This window comes from Mirounga leonina, unplaced genomic scaffold (assembly GCF_011800145.1).
Source record: "Mirounga leonina isolate KUSES-001 unplaced genomic scaffold, KU_Mleo_1.0 Mir_199, whole genome shotgun sequence".
NCBI lineage: Eukaryota > Metazoa > Chordata > Mammalia > Carnivora > Phocidae > Mirounga > Mirounga leonina.
The window spans coordinates 8089943-8103660 of NW_023270498.1; positions in this window are offsets into that span (position 1 = coordinate 8089943).

Below are 13718 nucleotides of genomic sequence, written 5' to 3' on the forward strand. Positions count from 1 at the left end.
TGAATGCTTTATGCAAACGTACGTATTTAAAAAATGCTAATACTCTGCTTACTGATTTTTTTCCCAGGGCTTTAGTCCTTCTAATTTTGATAAACCCTTCAGATCTTTTAGGTCTCACTTCTTATCTTTTATCCATGTAGAATGGTTTTGGTATACATTGTAATGTGGAGAATAAAATTATTGTTATGTTTCTTTTATTCTTCTTTTTAAAGTAAATAAAATACTTCCTAGCTTTAGAAATTAAAAAAAAAAACAAAAACACATAGCTCATTAAAAAGTTCAACTGAGGGACGCCTGGGTAGCTCAGTCTGTTAAGCATCTGCCTTCGGCTCAGGTCATGATCCCGGAGTCCTGGGATCAAGTCCTATACCAGGCTCCCTGCTCAGTGGGGTGTCTGTTTCTCCCTCTCCCTCTGCTGCTCCCTCTGCTTGTGCTCTCTCTCTCTGTCAAATAAATAAATAAATATCTTAAAAATTTTTTAAAAGTAAGAAGTTCAAGTGATTCAATGAACCTTTGAGTGAAATGAGATCATGATCCAGTACTGCTTCTCTCCCTACACCCTAAACCCACCCCTCAGAGGTTACTACAGTTTATATTTTTCATGTAGATTATAGACATTCTCTCTGTTATGGATCATTTGTGGGCTAGTTTATCTTTTTTTTCCAAATCGAATTTGGTCAATAAATCATACCACAACTTGCTTTTTTATACTCAACATTTGCTTGGAGGTCATTTCACGTTACCAAAATAATTTACATCATTTCTCTTTAAAGTTGTACAACATTCCAAAGTATGAATGTTCTATAATGCGTTTAACTCTGCAGCCATGGACTGGTATTTAATTTGTTTTTAGGTTTTTTTTCTATTGCAAATAATATTGCAACAAATATTCCTGTACACACTTCATTTTACACAGGAGTTATGAGGTAAGTGGGACTAAATTCTGAGTTTTAGGTTATCAATTAAATTTTGACAGAATTCCAAACTGGTTCTAAAAGTTTGGATCGATCCACATTCCTACCAACAGTGTATAGGAGCAATCTTTTTTCACACATCATCACCAACTTAGCATATTTAAAATTATCTTCATTTGTTCCAACAAATGGTCAAGAATAGTATCTAATTATGTTAATTTGCATTCCCATATTTTCTTGTATGTAAGATGTTTTATTTTTTATGTTATCACTTATTTTTATTTCATTATCTTTAAATTGTGTTTTCAAATTATTTGAAGGTTTTATATTCATTTGTTTACCTTTTGTTGAAGACTGAAATCTTTTACCTGCTTTACTGATGGTGAAAACCAGTCTATTGTTAACCTTAGCTTACAACTCTTTCACTTTTCTGTGGTATAAATTCTCAGTTTCGTATCTTGCTTAAGTAGGTCCCACTGTAAAATATAAATATGTCCCTACGTACTCTTATTCAGTATTTTTAAATTCTGTAATTTAAGTTTAGATCTTTCATCAAGCTGGATGTGGCTCTTCATGCCATGGAGGGGCCAATGGTCATGGATGGACATGTAATCAAGGAGGGTTTGTATCTCCTGTCCCTATAGCTTTCCTTCCCATTCCTTCATGAATTTGTCCCAGATTTTTGTCTCTACCAGCTTCCCCAGTGATCTCCACATTACCAGATCCACAGGTTATACTTTAATCATTTGCATTCAACCTGATAGTTGTCTTTAGTGTTGACATCCACCCCCCTTTTCATGGTGCTTTTTCTTAGTGTCTGGAACTCTACTCTTAATTCTGGCCCCATTTTCTTTGATCTCCTTGGCCGAACCTCTAAATATTAGAATGCCCAGGGCTTACCCCTTGGACATTTTCTCTGGGTCGATATTCTCTTCCTAAGTGATTCCATGCAGCAAAATGTCTTGGTTTTGGCGTGCCTAAAAATATATTTATTTTTTTCTCACATGCAGATAATAGTTTGCTCTACATGCATTTCCCTCAGCCGGACGAAAGCATGAGCTTTGGAGTCCTGTGTTTGAATCTCTAGATACTGTTACCAGCTTTGTGACCTTAGGCAACTTATTTAATATTTTGTGTCTTCACTTCTTTCTCAAGAAAAGGAGGGTTATAAGTACCCACCTCATCAGGTTGATAAGAAGATTAAAAGAGGAAACAGTTTCAAAAAACTAGAGCAAAGCCTGTGCTAAATATGTTAACTACCATTATTATTTGATGACATTATGCACGAAAATAGTTGATGTTAATTCTGTGTCTTGTTACTTTATAAGTAACCTCTTCAAGGTTTGCCACTCTGAAAGGTTTTAGGATTTTCTCTTGGAGCATAGAAATTTTATGAGGTTAGCTCTAGATGTGAATCTTTTATTCTCCCAAAATATATTGCCTTGGCACCTGGTAATCCCTTCAATCTGAAAGCCTATGTCTCCTCAGGTCTCAAAATATGTCAACAATCAATTCTTTGATTTTTACCTTTTTTCCATTCTTATGGCTTTTCCTACAGAACTCCTATTAAATAGACAGGGAAACTTTGTGATAAATGCTCCGTGTCACTTATCTCACTTTTCACACAGTTTTAATCTCTTTTTCTTTTTATACCATGTTCTTGAACGTCTTTCAGCTCAATCACCCAGATCACTAATACTTCACCAGTGTAAATCCTGCTTTAAATTGTATTCTTTTGGAATTTACTTGCAATTTGTAGAATAATTTAAGTTCCTTCTTTGCTTATCATCATGCTCATTTATTATATAGACTAACGCTCTCCAAGAATACAGATTATATTTTCATTAAAATCTTCTCTTTTCTGTTATCAAAAATAAAATGCAGCCCACAGTTAAGGAGATGACCTTATTCAGGCTATTGCAATAAGGAAATGTTCTTTAGTGAAGAATATTTCAGAGAAAGGAAGAGGATCTTGGGTTTTATAAGGACAGGTAAAGAAGTAAGTCTTAAGGTAGAATGGAAGTAGGTCTTGTCTGAGAATATATGGTAGTCCTTTGAGCTTAGCCATTTGTCAAAACACAAAAAGGTCAGGGATTTCTCTACCTTTGCTGCTTTCCAGGAGCAAAGGAGTTAGATAATACCCCTAAATCTGTTTTTTGTTTATTTGTTTCATCTAATGGTTGAATTTAGTAACTCACTTTCATACTATTGAGTTACCATAAACTTATGGTAATTCTTTACTTTATGGTCATGTGTGTATACATGTGAAACAAAACATGATACCCCTCAGTTATTTTCATTAGTCACATAAATCATCATAGGTGCAAACATGCTCTTTAATGAAAATAATCTGGAAAGTTAGGATTTAGGAACAAATGCATATATCAATACATCATCTACTTCCTTCTTAACTTTGCTATGGTTCCTCTTGCTGAATCCATTGTGTTGTTTCTGTGATATTGTCAAGTGGTGAACACAGGGCCATGGGTCATATAGTGAGTATCCCTCTTTTGCTGTTTCTTTTAATTTGAATAGCCACATATTGCTACTGAAGTGCCACCAATGCCAAGAATATAAGTAGAATTTTTGAGGTAGATTTTTAAAATTCAGTAGAAAGTATACACAGGGCCTCATTAGTAGTCCTTCATCAAGCTAGTTGTAGAAACTCAGTTATGCAAATAATGGTCGAATTTGATTTCCAGATAATTTTAATAGTCAAATAAAGAGGATCAAAGATCTCAGGGACTCATCCATCCTGCCTCACTCCCCTAGTCCCATTTATGATCTACAAGATAGAGATTGCAGAAGTCTCCAAATCTGGCTCGTCTCATAGCAATTTTAAGGGATGGATTTATTTAAAACCATGGTGACCAGAAGTATACTGTGTGTTTGTATTTACAGTTGGGTGTTTCAATAATCAGTTTGGGAGTGAGTGAGGAAAATTATACTGCTTTTCACAGGACTACAGTCCATCTGGGAACTTCCAGAATCAGAATGCTCACATTTATTTTTAGTCGCAGCAGTCCAATAATTCTGTTGAAAACAACTTAAAAATCAAGAGAGAAAATACAGAGAGAAAACCTGTTTGAAGACATTGGAGAGATACTGAAGCAACCAGGACTTAAAGGAAAAAAAGTCCAGACAAAGGGGAACCTCCCGGACAGGTAAGCCAACATTCCCTCAGGCCAGGCTCTTTGCCAATTTTAGATCTACAGCAAAACAAAAACAAAAAAAGTCCCCAAAACCCCCCAAACCAAAACAAAAATGAAACTGAGATCTACGCAAAAAACTAAGATCCACACAGAAAACAAGTATAAAAAAACAGAAACCTGAATTTTTGTTTTGTTTTGTTTTACAATCTTGCAGAATAAGAAGGGGGGTGGGCAGGAAGAGATCCAAATGACTGGATTCTAGTAAGAAACAAAGGTCAGAGAACTCTAAACTCAACACTATAAACTCACAATCCCTTTCCCAAGCCATTTATCAAATTCCAAAGCAACTCAGAACAGAAGATTGAGCAAAAAGCCAAACAAAAAGCCTGACATCCTTAAGGTCAAAGAAAACAAGGATTAGTGTTGAGGATCCAACTCATCTCTCTTGAAAACCAGAATCCAGGGATCACCTAATCCCTCAGAATACCTGAGGTAGATAAACCCTAGGAATGGAGGAAATTTGAGGTTGATAAAGCCAGCTCTACACAATTTTGAGTTAGCTTACTCTCTATTTGGATTGTGGTAATTAGCCCATCTTATCTGTTGTAAGAAAACAATTTATTAACCTACAATTTTCCTAATGTAATGTATAGCATTTAGTGAAAAATTACAAATCATTCCAAGAAATAAGATTAAATGAACAAAAAAAGCACAAAATATTTTTAGAAAATCAGTTTCAAAGACAGTCTAGTTATTGGAGTTTTCAAACAAGGATTTTAAAAAGGATTTAAAACAGTTATTTTAGGGATGCCTGGTCGGCTTAGTCAGTCAGTTAAGCAGCTCCTTCGGCTCAGGTCATGATCCCAGGGTCCTGGAATAGAGACCCACATCGGTCTCCGTACTCCCCGGGGAGTCTTCTTCTGTTTCTCCTGTTCCCCCTGCTTGTGCTCACTTTCTCTCTCTCTCTCTCTCCCTCTCTGTCAAATAAATAAATAAAATCTTAAAAAAATAAATAAATAAATAAAACAGGTATTTTATGTTAAAAAATAAAAAAAAAATGTAATGCATTAAAAATATATAGTCAGCAAGCTACTAGAAAGAAAATGTTGCATAAAAAAATCTTATGTTAATCAAGTTGAAGGAAAGAAAAAAGAAACATAAGACAAGTAGTTTGAATAGGAAATAAATAAAAGACAGAAGGAAAAGAGACAAATATATCACTAATTACATTAAATGAATATACCTAAATATTTTAATTAAAAAGTGACGGTCATCTGGATTAAAAGGGACTATATGCTGCTTACAAGAGACAGAATTTAAATATAAAGATGGAAGTTTAAGTAAATTTAAAGAAAAAGTCACTACAAAAAACTAACTAAAAGAAGGCTTATGTTGCTTTACTAGTGTGTGCATGTGTTTTTAATATATAATGATGTGATAACATAAAATGTGCAGTGCACCTAGACATCTGCTTAGAGCAAAATTTGTAGTCATTAATACAATATTAGAAACTAAGGAAGTTTGGCACTAAACTCATGATCATCAACCTTAATTATCATGCTATAAAACCTTAATCTATTTCCTCTCTTTGCATGACACATCTATTTTATGCTTTTTTCTCTCTCCTCAAATGCAGTTACATATTTCCTACTGAGAAATTAAAGTAATTGTGTGAGAATTTCCATAGGCCACATGTCCACATCTACCCACCTGCCAGCACTTTCAAGCTCATATTCCGCCTTTCTGTCTGTTGATAAAGAACACACAGTCCATGTGTCTATCTAATGCTAACCCCTCCAACTAACTGTGAGGGCCCATCCTTCTTAAATCTTCTTTAATATAGAATTATCTTTATTGACTCATTCCCATCAGCACACAAATATATTTGTGTCTCCTAAATAACAACAACAGCCCTTTCCTTCCCCCGCTCCCCCAGCTTCCCTTTCCGGCTTGTTCCCATTAAACACACTCTAATCAGACCTTTGACCCATCACTCCACCAAAACTTCATCTTGTCACAGCTAGAAGAAACTAGGACAATGGCATGAAAATGATGTTCTTTGTAATTTTCTGTTGTCATCTTTGGCAATAAGGCTCTTACACTATTAAAAACAAAAACTTCTCTTGTCTAGTCCATCAGTTACCTCTAGTACCTAAATCCATTATCAACTCAGCCTGGCCTGAGGGAATGTTGGCTTACCTGTCCGGGAGGTTCCCCTTTGTCTGGACTTTTTTTCCTTTAAGTCCTGGTTGCTTCAGTATCTCTCCAATGTCTTCAAACAGGTTTTCTCTCTGTATTTTCTCTCTTGATTTTTAAGTTGTTTTCAACAGGATTATTGGACTGCTGCGACTAAAAATATCCTTGAATTTGATCTATCAGTGGCATATGACAATATATTATTCTCTGCTCCTTAAAACATTCCCTCACTTGATTTCCAAATACCACATTCACTCAGTATTTTTCTACCTCATTAGTTCCTTTTATTCAGCCTTATGCTGACCCACTGTCTTCACCCTGTGTTCTTCACACTGCAATAACCCTGGGCTCAGTCTCTGTTCTTCTGTTGTCAACCACACTCACTTTCTTGGCAGTCTCTTCAAGTTCCAAGGATTTCTACATCTTTTACATACCAGCATCTTCAATGTTTATATCTACAGTCTAGCACTGTCTCCAAAATTCCAGATTTACATATCCTACTGTCTACTTGATTTATCCATGTAGAGATTTAATAAACCCCAAACTGAATTCCTGTTAGAAAATCATCACTACTATCAAAAAAAAAAAAAAGAAAGAAAGAAAAAAGAAATGACTAGAATAAAGAGAACCTGGAGTGACTCTTAGGATAGACAGCGGGGATGGGTTGCTGAGTTATTTGGGATGGTCCGGGTAAGCTTCAGTGAGTAACGACATGGAGCTGGTAATGGAGTCAATCAAGTAGATACTGTTCTGTTCACCAGAGATACTTGAATAAAGAGAAAAGAGTGAAACAAAGAGACAAAAGTCCCTAGGGTTACAGAGTTTACATTCTAGGCCAAAATTTATTTTTAAATTATTTGAAGAATTGTTAATAAAATTAACAATAAAAATATAAATTACAGGGGTACCTGGGTAGCTCAGTCAGTTAAGCATCTGACTCTTGATTTCTGCTCAGGTCATGATCTCAGGGTCATGAGATGAGCCCTACATAGGGCTCCATGTTCAGTGGGGAGTCTGCTTGAGATTCCCCCTCTGCCTCTCCCCACCACTCTCTCTCTCTCTCAAAAAATAAATAAATCTTTAAATATATATATGTATGTTACATACAAATAAATATGCATTTTATTAAAATCAGGGAAATAAATAAATTATACATTTAATGTTTTGTAAATAACAATAGTCTCTTAATTTTCTTCCCCTAGAATCAACATCAAGTGAATGAATATTTTTTCCTAAATCACTCTTTTAAAAATTTCCCATTTGAAGTTCAGCTACTCTAAATACTAAACAATAAATAACAGATTATTGACCTTATATATATTTACTTTTGTGAAATTGAAAAATATAAGTAAATATCATTTAGAAAACCAGTTCATTTTTTTCATCTCTCCCTCCCTACCTTGAAGTTCAATTTTATTGTATTCATGGTCCTTTAACCTTTTATTTTAAAATAAATTGACACTTTTCTTTTAATTTGTAATAGAATATTTTTAAAGCAGTTTTAGGTTAACAACAAAATTGAGCTGAAAGTACAGAAATTTTCCATGCATTGCCTTCTCTATTAAAAACACCTCACATCAGAGCCATGCATTTGCTACAATTATCATCCAAACTCAGTAGTTTCTGTGAGAGTTCACTCCTGGTGTTGTATGTTCTAGGATTTGGACAATATACAATGGCATATATCCACCATTGTAGTATCATGCACAGTGAATTCCATGTCCTAGAAATCCTCTACATTCTGCCTATTAATCCCTCTCCCTTCCCCCAACCCCTGGCAACCACTGATCTTTTTTACTGTCTATATACTTTTGCCCTTTAAGGAATGTTATGTAGTTGGAATCATATAGTATGTAGCCTTTTCAGATAGGCTGCTACTTTTTTTTTTTCAGATTGGCTCCTTTTATTTAGTAATATGCATTTAAACTTATATGTCTTTTCAGGGTTTGATAACTAATTTTTCAAGTGATGAGTACTATTTCATTGTCTGGATATACCCCAGTTTATTCATCTATTCACCTACTTAAGAACATCCAAGTTTGGATGCTTCCAAGTTTTGGCTGCTATAAACATCCACATATAGGATTTTATGTAGACATAATTTTCAATTCCTTTGGGTAAATACTAAGTAATACAATTACTGGATCATATGGTAAGAGTATGTTTAGTTTTGTAAGAAAGTAACAAACTGTCCTCCAAATTGGTTTTACCATTTTGCATCCTCAACAGCAATGAATAAGAGTTCCTCTTGCTTTATATCCTCATCAGCATTCACTGTTGTCAGTGTTCTGGATTTTGGCCATGCTAATAAGTTTGTAGTGGTTTGTTATTATTTTAATTTGCATTTTCCTGATGACATATGACATAGAGCATCATATGTATACTTGCTCTCTATATATGTATATGTTTACTTGCTATCTATATATCTGTTGATGTGTATGTTAAGGTCTTTGGCCCATTTTTTAGTCAGATTGTTTTCTTATTAAGTTTTTTTTTTCTTTTTTTTTAAGATTTTATTTATTTATTTGAAAGAGAGAGAGAAAGCACACATGAGCTGGGTGAGGGGCAGAGGGAGAAGCAGACTCTCTGCTGAGCAGGGAGCCTGATGCTGGGCTCAATCCCAACTCTGGGCTCACCACCCGAGCCGAAGGCAGACACTTAACCAACAGAGCCACCCAGGCGCCCCTCTTACTGTTAAGTTTTAAGAGGTTTTTGTATATTCTGGATAAGTCTTTTCTCAGATATATGTTTTGCAAATATTTTCTCCTCCTCTGTGGCTTGTCTTTTCATTCTCTTGATAGTGTCTTTCACAGAGAAGAACTTTTTAATTGTAGTGAAGTTTAGCTTGTCAATTCTTTCTTTCATGGATTATGGCATATCAAAAAAGTCATTGCCACACTCAAAATCATCTAGATTTTCCCCTCTTATCCTCTGGGAGCTTTATAGTTTTGTATTTTACGTTTAGGTCTGCAATCTACTTTGAGTTAATTTTTGTAAAGAGTTTAAGTTCTGCCTCTAGATTCTTTTTGTTTTGTTTTGCATGTGAATGTTCAGTTATTCTTTTTTTTTAAGATTTTATTTCTTTATTTGACACAGAGAGAGAGAGCACACAAGCAAGCAGAGTAGTTGGCAGAGGGAGAGGGAGAAGCAGGATCCCCCCTGAGCAAGGAGCCCAATGAGGGGCTGGATCCCAGGACCCTGGGATCATGATCTGAGCCGAAGGCAGTAGCTTAACCAACTAAGCCACCCAAGCACCCCACGAATGTTCAGTTATTCTAACATCATTTGTTGAAAAGTCTATCTTTGCTTTATTGTCTTTACCTTGTTCCTTTGTCAAAGATCTACTGACTGTTATGATGTGCGTCTGTTTCCTGGCTCTCTATTCCAATGATCTGTTGGCCTATTCTTATGCCAATACCACACAGTTTTGATTACCGTAACTTCTAATAAGTCTTGCAGTTGAGTAATATCAATCCTCCAACTTTTGTCTTCTTCAATATTGTGTTGGCTATTCTGGGTCTTTTGCCTATCTATATAAACTTCAGAATCAGTTTTTCAAGGGTGCCTATTTAGCTCAGTCAGTGGAGCATGTGATTCTTGATATCAGGGTTGTGAATTCAAGCCCCACACTGGGTATAGAGCTTACTTTAAAAAAAAAAATCAGTTTTTCAATATCCACAAAATATCTTGCTGGGATTCTGATTGAAATTGTATTGAATCTATAGATCAAGTTGGAAAGAACTGACATCTTGACAATATTTTTAGTCTTCCTATCCAAGAGCATGGAGCATGGACTATCTCTCCATTTACTTAGCTCTTACTCGATTTTGTTCATCAGAGTTTTGTTGTTTATCTCATATATATATTGTATATATTTTACTAGATGTATACCTGAGTATTTCATTGGGGGGTTGTTCATGTAAGTGTTCTTTTTTTTTTTTTTCCAAATTCCATTCTTTTGTTGCTGATATATAGGTAAGTGATTGACTTTTGAACATTAGGTTTGTATCTGTAACCTTGCTATAATTGCTTATTAGTTCCAGCAGGTGTTTGTTGATTCAGATTTTTCTGCATACACAATCCTGTCATCTTGTTCAGACAATTTTATTTTTCCCAATCTCTATAACTTTTATTGACTGACTGCATTAGTCAATACTTCCAATATGATGTTGAAATGGAAAGCTGAGAGAAGACATATTTGTCTTTTTCCTGATATATTTTGATTGATGCATTTAGACCATTAATGTTCAAAGTGAGTGTTGATACAATTAGATTAATATTTACCATATTTATAACTTTATTATTTTGCCATTGTTCTTTGTTCATATTATTGTCATCTACACTTTTTATGCCTGTTGTGGTTTTAATTGACCATCTTACATGATTATATTTTCTCTTCTTGGTGTATCAGTTATACTTTTTTCAGCTTTATTGAAATGTTATTGACAAAGAGAAATTTGATATATTTAAGGTTTACAACTTGATGTTTTCATATAGATACCATTCTGAAATGATCACCACAGTCAAGCTAATTCATATATCCACCACCTCACATAGTTACCATTGTGTGTGTGAATGCTTAATTAAGACCAACCCTCCTGAAAAATTTCAAGTAAATGATACAGAAGTGTTAATTACAATAAATGTACTATACATTTGATCTCCAGAACTTATCTATCTTGTGTAACTGAAACCTTATTTTTTACCCAACATCTTCCCATTTCCTATTCCACCATATACCTGGTAACCACCACTGTACTGTCTGCTATGAATCTATTTTAAATTCACATATGAGTGAAACTGTGCTTATTTGTCTTTCTGTGTCTAGCTTATTTGACTTAGCATAACATCTTGCAGGTTCATCCTTTTTTTTTTTTTTTCAATGGCAGGATTTCCTTCTTTTTTAAGGCTGAATAATATTTGTGTGTGTGTGTGTGTGTGTATGACATTTATTTTATCAGTTCATCTGTCAACAAACATTTAGATTGTTTCCTTAGCTTGGCTATTATGAGTAATGTTGCAATGAACATGAGACTGCAGATATATCTTTGAACAAAAAGTGGGATGGCTGGGTCATATAGTAGCTCTATTTTAAATTTTTTAAGGTTATTTTCCACAATGGCTATGCCAATTTACATTCCCAAAAACAGAGTACAAGATTCCTCTTCTCCACATACTTGCCAACACTTACTATTTTTTGCCTTTTTGAAAATAGTCATTGTAACAGGTGTGAAGTGATATCTCATTGTGGTTTTTGTTTGCATTCCCCTGATGATTAGTGACACTGAGTAATTTTCATATACCCATTAGCATTTGCATGTCTTATAAATGCAGGTTTTTTGGAAGGAGTATAGAAATTCCTTATATATTTTGGAGATTAACTCATCAGATATATGGTTTGCAAATATTTTCTCCCATTCCATAGGTTGTTTTTTTGCCCTATTGATTGCTTTCTGTGCAAAAGCTTTTAGTTGATGTAATCCTGCATGTCTATTTTGGTTTTTTGCTCCTGTGCTTTTGCTATGAGGAAAAAATCATTGACAAGACCAATCTCAAAAGCTATTTTCCCTACATTTTTTAAAGTAGTTTTGCAGATGCACGTCTTTTATTTAAGTACTTGATCCCTTTGGAGTTTTTATTTATAGTGTGAGATAAGGATCCAATTTCATTCTTCTGCATGTGTATATCTATTTTTCCCAATACCATTTATTAAAAGACTATTCTTTTCCCATTGTGTGTCTTGGTACCTTTGTCAGAGATCAGTATGCCATAAAATGTGAATTTATTTGGGAGTTCTCTATTCTGTTTCATTGTTCTGTATGTCTGTTTTTGTACCAGTACCATATTGTTTTGATTACCATTGCTTTGTAAAATTTTCCCACTTTATTGAGAAATAATTGACATGCACATGATGGTTTGATTTACATATATTGTGAAATGATGTCCACAGTAGGTTCACCCAACATCCATTTTTTCATATAAATACAATAAAAAGGAAAAAAAGAAAAAAAATGTTCTGCTTGTGTAGAGAACTCTTAAGATTCATTCTCTAATGATTTTCCTGTATTTCAGACAGCAGTGTTAGTTACAGTCATCATGTATATTGTACATTATATCTGTAAGACTTATTTATTCTATAACTGGACTGAAAGTTTGTACCTTTTGACCAGCTTCCTCCACTTTCCTTTCCCCCACCCTCTGCTTCTGGTAACCATATTCTTTCTATGAGTTTTGTTTTGTTTTTAGATTCCCCTTATATATAAGTGAGAGCATACAGTATTTGTCTTTCTATGTCGGACTTATTTCACTAAGCATAATGCCCTCAAAGTCCATCCATGCTGTCCAAAATGGTAGGATTTTCTAATTTCTTATGACTGAATAATATTTGGTTGTCTATATATATACCACAACTTCTTTATCCATTCATCCACCAATGGCCACTTACATTATTTCCATGCCTTGGCTATTGTAAATAATGCTGCTATGAATATGTGGGTGCAGATATCTTTTTGAGTTACTGTTTTTTATTCCTTTGAATATATTCCCCAAAATAGAACTGTTAGGCCACTTAGCAGTTCTATTTTTAATTTCTTGAGGATCCCCTACAATTTCCATTGTGGCTGTACTAATTTACAATCCCACCAACAGTTTGAAAGGTTTCCTTTTTCTCCACATCCACTCTAGCACTCGTTATCTCTCGCTTTTTTGATGATGGCTATTCCAACAGGTGTAAGTCAATATCTCACTATGGTTTTAATTTGAATTTCCATGATGACTAGTGATATTGAGCATCTTTCAATGTACCTGTTGGCCTTTTGTATATCATTTTTGGAGAAGTGTCTATCCAAGTTTTTTTATGCATTTTTAATTGGGTCATTTGTTTTTGGTTTTTCTTTTTCATTTTTTTTATTATTGAGTTTATTAGTTCTTTATGTATTTTGGATACTAGCCCCTTGGCAGATACATGGTTTGCAAATACTTTTTTTTCCATTCTGTAGGTTTTGTTTTCACTTTATTGATTGTTTCTTTTGCTATACGGAAGTTTTAGTTCCATGTAGTCTCACTTGTTCACTTATTTTGTTGTTGTTGTTGTTGTTGCTTCTGCCTTAGGTGCCATATCCAAAATTCATTAATAAAACCCATGTCAACAAGCTTTGGTCCTATGCTTTTTTCCTAGGAGTTTCATATTTTCAGGCCTTATGTTTAAGTCTTTAATCTACTTTGAGTTAAGGTTAGTGATTTTTGTAAGATAGAGGTCCAGTTTCATTTTTTAAATGTGAATATCCAGTTAGATAACAGCACCATTTATTGTTAATATTGTCTTTTTCTCATAGAGTATTATTGGTTCCCTTGTCAAATATTAGTTGATCACATATGATTGGGTTTATTTGTGAGCACTTGATTCTCTTCCATTGTTCTATTTGTCTTTTTTTTTTTTTTTTTAAATGCCAGTACC